Below are 7,645 nucleotides of genomic sequence, written 5' to 3' on the forward strand. Positions count from 1 at the left end.
TTGGTTGTTGGAAGATACAAGAGGACTCAGTAAATATTTCTAGTTGGTGTGATGAATGGCAGGCAGCCCGAAATGTTGAAAAATGTAAGTTAATGCAGATGAGTATAAATATCAAACCGATAAAAGTTCGGATAATTACTAGTGTCTTGCTTGACACAGTCAAGTCTTTTAAATATCTGGGCGTAACGCTGAAAAGCGGTATGAGGTGGAACGAGCCTGAGAGAAATGTGATAGGGAAGGCGGATGGGTGATTCGGTTTATTGGGAGAATTTTAGGAAAGAGGGGTTCACCTGTAGAGGAGACCGCATATAGAACACTGCTGTGAACTATTCTTGACTACTGTTCGATGTTTTGGGCACCGCACCAGGTCGGACTGAAGGAAGATACCGAAGCAGTTCAGAGGCGGGCTGCTACATTTGTTACCGGTAGGTCCGAACAACATGTAAGTGTTAAGGAGATGCTTCGGGAACAAATGGTAGTCCCTGGATGGATGGCTACGTTCTTCTCAAAAAATACTACTGTGAAAATTTAGGGAAGCGGCATCTGAAGCTCACTGCCGAACGATTCTACTGCCGTCAACATACAATGCGCGTAGGGACCACGAAGATGAGAAACGAGAAGTTGGGCCTCATACAGAAGCGTATAGATAGTCGTTTTTCCCTCGCTTTGTTTGTGAGTGGAACAGGAAAGGAAATGGCAAGTAGTGGTACAGGGTACTCCCCCACCTGTACGGTGGCTTACGCAGTATCTATGTAGATGTAGGTAAGTAACGTTTTAGCCTTAGTGAGTGAATGGTTCTGAGGAGCGAGATAATGCATGACGCTCTCGTTCGTCGCACCTCACCCTCGGAAAGCGTTTTCAAGCAGGGACTTAATACTGATGTTCTCGAGATGCAGCAAGTGTTGTCTTACAATCTACTCGTACATTGTATTCTTTGGGCCACGTAATACTGTCTTCTTCCATTCTGGTATATTTAGAAAGAATCGATTGTCTCGTATGCGTTTTTATTCTTAAACAGATTAAATAAGTTCATCTTATCAAAGCGTATAAGTAAGACCTATCCGAAGAAGCTAAGCAATGTGTAAGTTTTTAATACACAATGCGAAATCAGCAAATCCGCTTATCCTAGGCAAGTAATTTCGCTGTTTGTACTCGTAATGACACGGTTGTAGAGCTTAATTCTGTCACTGGCGTAAGCTTCTGAAAATCCATTTGCTATTATGTTAAAAAATATTAAAGACACCAACTTTTGGTTCATTAGTGTACTACGAAACTCACAGCGCGAACTATTGGCTCTGTTGAGTTCTAGCCGTGATCATTAAACACACGAACTATTAAGCTAAGCAGATGAATTTAGATATTTTAAATTACAGCATCTTTTTTTCCCGTGTTTCGATTTTGATGACATAAAGATGTTTACCCAAGTAGCGCTCAAGTTACTTGTCAAAACCTAGCTGAAATGCGTCTAGTAGTTTTGGAGAACAGCGTTTTAAAACAAACACGAGGGTTTTACGGTATTTGATTAGTATAGATGCAGAAGGAGGATAGGTGATACAATAATGTACAATAACTTTATCAAGGAGATGTATGACTTGATTTTTTTATGTTTCTTTTTTTGGTTATCAGGTATCGTATTGGAAATAAAGTCTGGATGAATAAACAACTAATAACTATCTGGGTATGCTGTTCTCTGTGTGAGGGTTTGAAATGGTCCATAATTGGAAACAGTGAAGTCAACTCTTCTGTCAAAGTGCTGGAGACGGACCTTCAAAATGATTGTAAAATCTAACGGGGCCAGAGATGCAACGTCAATATTAATACGTTTCCTCCGCCATCAAAACACAATGACGAATCATTACGTCATTTAATGGACATCTGAAATGCGACTGTGATTCATCAGTAGAGGGAAAAATATTTATTAGTTAATTAAGGGCGAATATACGCCGCACTTACTCATACCAAGACACTTATCTCGCTAATTAACTACGAAAACATTATAACAGTGGATGAACACGTTAGCAGACACATAAAACATTTTGTCCCTCTGGAATATCACTGAAACGTTCTTGTGTTTTATGCTTTACACTGTACCATGCTTCAGTGATATTCCACAGGTACAAAATGACTTTGTTCACCTTTACGTTTTCATAATTAACCACTCGCCTGTCATGATATCAGTGAGTGCTACCTGTTCTCTGTCATAATTAATTAATATTTTTACACTTTTCTCGGTTCATTAAGGCTGATGCTGTTGTAACTTCCTTCAAAAAATTTTGGTAGATGAATATGCAATGCGTAACGTTTGTCTTAGGCACATTTATTGTGTGATATGTTGTTGAGCAAATGATTTAATCTGCGAAACCAATACGCAGTTTTCATAATGAATTTAAACTCTTGCCTGTTTGACATTTACCCAGTCTTGTGAGCAGCGAGTCCTATGGCCCTGTGCTATAAACTGATAAAATTCCCAATGCAAGTAAACAATTAAATAAATTTTCCTTTGCGCTAGAGTCGCAAGGGAAGTAATCCTGGTATCCTGTTTTCTCCACAGTAGGCATAGAAAATATTCAATCTTGGCACAGCGAACTGCAATGCCTGCCATAAAGTAGCTACGTACAAATAATATCAGTAGATTTGTTGATAAATGAATAACCTTGCAAATGTTCAGTGAAAATACTGGATATTGGCTCACCGCTGTGCAGTGCAGCCCACATTGAAGCTGTTACGAACAGTAACACTTTTCTGATCCTGGTATGTTAATCTTTTTCTAACTCTGATTAAAAAATGATTTCTTTAAAATATTATTCACTGGGTTAAAATAAACACGCCATGGAAGAGGATGAGGTACTGATGGGGAGACCAAAAGCTTCTGTTTGAAAACTGTATTCAAATAAAGTTTCTCCTTCAGAGAATCTGGTATGAAACATTTTATATTAACTTCAAAATCAGTGAACAACTCAACAGTTCTACAATTATCATTTACTGTCATAATTAAAAGCACTCGGTTTGTTACATGGCATAAGGTCTGACATCATTTGATAAAATAGATTCCAAAATTTAACTTCTCCATATCATGGTTACAGGACACATAAAATATTTAAAAGAATCAGGTATACCTAATCAGTCTATATTACAAATCTGATTGAAAATACTAGGTTCCCATATTAAGGGTCAGCACTGTAAGAATTAGCATAAGCCACATTGCGTTACTGCATATTTAAAAGTAAATATACAAAATTTTATTAACTTACAAATTTGTTCCAGTTGCTTTACTTTTGAGATATACTATCAATTCATTACTCTCCTCTAATTGCCATGGACAATGGTCAATATTGTTAACGTTCAGTATCATTTCAATTCTTAATTATCTTATACCCTTAGAAATTAATGACACACACGACACTTGTATGGGAATAACTACAACCTATTTTTTGTGGGCTCTGTGTGTGCACAAACAATACCATTCATCACCTGCTTTAAAAAAAACTGTATTATGTTGCGTCCACAGACCAACAACTAAATTGTTACAGCTAACCACTAGCTTTGCATCTTACATCCTACCTATAACAGAGTGCAATGGCAACTGCGCGTGCTCCACACGCCCCTGCTTACTATCGATTCTGCCACTCAGACACCGACTTGGGTTCAGTGTTGTCAAAACCACAACCTCTCCTGCATATGAAAGCAGTGTCAATCCCTTATCATGAGTTGTACTACAAAATTCGGCTCCACTACAAGTGTACCCCTCACATAACCCTCCAGTGGGGTTTGTCGAATTTGCCGTACCATTTAGATGTGAACTGGACACCAAATGCAGGGCAAATTTTTATATCAGTATTGACAATATGAATAATAGGTATTACCTAATCATGAAAATATCATCCTAAAGACAGTACAAATCATTGAGCTCTTGAGCAAAGTTGTACTCTGTTACATAAGTAGTAAATTTGACATCTGGTCATGTCATATAAAAAATGTTCTAAATTCATGTTGCTAGAAAATGCATAACAGTAGTGAAACTAAGAGCAAAGTATATCCCTAGTTGTCAAGAAAATAGTGAGAAAATGGTTAAGGAAAGGTTGATGCATGCCTGAAGTTTATAACCATATAGATGTGGCTGTATAATAAAGTCCAATTCTTTGCTTTCTCACACCTGAGCATTGTCTATAGTAGATTAGTCCAGCATCCAAGAACAGTTAAACAGGTCACAGTTGGTACCTGGCATCATATTTACTAACATCCGAAATTGGTTAGTCCCAGTACATCAGTATTGTGATTAACATCATCATCACTACATTTGAAATAGAAGTTTCTTCATCGGCCCATATTGTGCATAGCCACAGTGAAGTATGAAGCTGATATTCAATAGCTCCAATGCCATGAGCAGAGGGAAAAAACTGGATGATGGAAGGTGGGAAGCAGTAAGACAGGTGAGGTAGTGGAACATATCCTAACAAATGTAGGAAAACGTCTATGTAAGTTCTAAATCAGCCTATACTGAATGTTGCAATAAGACAACTTCTAGTAAATGGGGGAACAGTGAAAAGTATCATAATAAAATCATAAACTGTTTTAAGCCATTCCGCTGTACATTATGACATATAAATTCTATACAATACAATGAGAAGTGTGGCAAGTCTAGCTGTAAGTACAATAATTCTCAAGGAATGTGGTATTAGTCTGTCTATGAGTATATCAGTACTAGCATGCCTGCTAAATAAACAAAACATAAAGATTTAAGCAAGCAAGGCAAGGCAAAGTTATTGATAATGGATAATCCTACATAGTGCCCTACAATGGCCTTACACCTATCATAATGCATAATTATAAAAATAGTGATATGGTTACAAGTTCATTTTACATAGTATACATTCTGAAAAATTATTTAAACAGAGAACAAGAATATTCATGGTATGGCTGCATGTGGCCATTATTTAAAGAATACATATTAATGGAAGGCCATAGGCTGGTTACAATTGGCCGTTATAGAGTATGCATGAGTACATAACTACCTAAAATTGTGTTGTGAACTTAACGTTCCTGGCTCTCAATTGCCATTTCCACAAATGCTTTCACAAACTGCTCATAAAATGTCATCAAAATTAAAATTCTTGCTCTTAGTACTCTTGTTTATGCAATACTGTGACATAATTACCTAAGAAAACTTAACAGTATAATCGAGAATTAAATGGCTACAGGTGGTCTTCTACTTAGAATATATGCAAATCTTAATATTTAAGACAATCACATAGAAAATATCAATCAGAGGCTGAAAGTGGCCTTCCTACATATTTAATGCTGGTATTAATAGTTATAAAATGATTTGGTCTCCAAGCGGTCTAGTACATGAAATACAACCTAATCTTAGTATCTAAAACAACTTAATAGAAAATATCAACCAGACACTCCAAGTGGCCTTTCTACATACATTAATGCTGATCTTAGTAGCTATAAAAAGTTTGGGGCTCCAAGTTGTCTACTTTTACTTATCATAAACATCAAAGCTGAGAAAGTATGATAAAATATCACTAACTTGAACTTTATATGGCATTTAGAGGCCTATGTATAATTCGGAATGAAAATAAGTTAACTCCATATGGCTTTTGCAAGAACAATGTGCAGTGTTATACGGAAGTACAATTCTGTATAGCCTGTATGAGTACATATTAGACAAATAGAATCATAAAATCAAAGTATTGTATCATGCGAGTAAAGACAATATTTATAGACTGTGTACCATCCTCACGGCTTGATAAATTTTATTCTACTAAATGATCTGTCTCTCTATCAATGCACATTGGTACAGGGAAGGACATGGGAAGATTGATAAGGCTCTGGCTCTGAGCACTATGGGACTTAACATCAGAGGTCATCAGTCCCCTAGAATTTAGAACTACTTAAACCTAAGTAACCTAAGGACATCACACTCATCCATGCCCGAGGCAGGATTCGAACCTGCGACTGTAGTGGTTGTGCAGTTCCAGACTGAAGCGCTTAGAACCGCTCGTCCACAGACTGATAAGGTCAATGCACTTCGTATGTAAAGATAACAATTAACAATCAATCGTAATTCGTCTTGAGACGAGAACTGCTATGGCGAAAGCAAAGTAAAAGGCGATTAAAGTATATACAAACATAAAGACAGAAATTTTGGTAAACATTTTTGGAATACAGTGATCAATAGATTATTATATTTTGACTAAAGTTCAGTCTTGATCACACCATTTATGTTTCAATGACATAGGTAACCGGTTTCGGTTATTTTTACATAACCATCATGAGATATGTGGATTAATTTTAGGAAATATTAGAAACCAATCTTTAAATAAAATGAAAGTGTCTAATGACGTCAAAATTTTTTTAACAAGATAAAATAAAATTAATTATACCCATGGCTCCCTTAGGATGGTAGGCGGAGCTCTCCTCAGCTGCTACGAAGTTAATGATGGTTATGAGTGCTGAGCACAAGCTTAAATATGCAGAGGCTCAACCTACTTCCTGTCACACTGCTTCACAACTGCCAATCAGCGTTCATAATATGACGCCATCGTCAAAGTATAAAAATAGGAAATACACTAATAATATAAAATTGATTCATTTAAAATGTCTGATTAACAGATAGTTAGTATGTGTACAGCTTATTTATATTTTAAATAAAAACGGTGAACTACGATGTGTAATAGTTGTGCCCTCTATGGGCAACCTTTATAATATTACAGTGTCAGTTGCATCAAAGATGCGAAAGTCCTTGGAGTTGTGGTATAAATCGATTAGACCGAGTCGCCTACATCACAGTTGCATCTTTGTTGGATGTTGCAGAATCGTCTTACTTTAACTGTAGTTATCATAGCAATATTCTTTATAGCAGTAGGGTAGCAGCCAAGAGAACGTTCCACATTATGTATGTCTGAATAACTGATGAGACCGCTGATTAAATTTTTTTAGAACTCATCGATGTAATAGTTTTTATAATAATCAACGTCAATTTAATAAAATTTTTATATGTTGTACAGTATATTTTACATACATAGCTTTTGCCATGGCTATAACTAATCTTATATTTTAAAACAAAAGAGTAGGTGCTTTTATTATAAAATTTCGACAAAAAGGTCGTAAAAATATTTTTCGCGAAAATCTGATTGTTCATTGAGCAGCATTGACGATTTGGTTTTCAAATGAGCATATGTCTCGATTTCTTCTAAGATATTCATAATTAAGTCTTTATTTGCATAATGAAGAACTTGTAAATTCTGCTCTACTGTCCCCTCAGCATGATTATTGAGAGCTATACGATTGCTGAATACAGACTTTGTTCGTGAGGTACCCGACGTATGTTCTTTGTACCTTACTGCAAAATTTCGACCTGTTTGGCCGATGTATATTTTCTCACAGTCTCTACATTGGATCTTGCACACTCCTGATCTGGTAAATTTTCCATTATCTTTACTTACAGTATGTCTTAATTTTTGTTGTAAAGTATTGTCAGTTGTAAATGCTATTGTTATTCCAGAATTTTTGAATAAATTAGTAATTCTATCTGATATGTTTCCCATATATGTCATCTGCATATATTTTGGATTACCTATTAGTGGAGTACTTTGTGATTGTTGCACTTTATTAAAAATCATATCTACCTGTCATGTGT

Source organism: Schistocerca serialis, chromosome 7, assembly GCF_023864345.2.
Source record: "Schistocerca serialis cubense isolate TAMUIC-IGC-003099 chromosome 7, iqSchSeri2.2, whole genome shotgun sequence".
Taxonomy (NCBI): Eukaryota; Metazoa; Arthropoda; class Insecta; order Orthoptera; family Acrididae; genus Schistocerca; species Schistocerca serialis.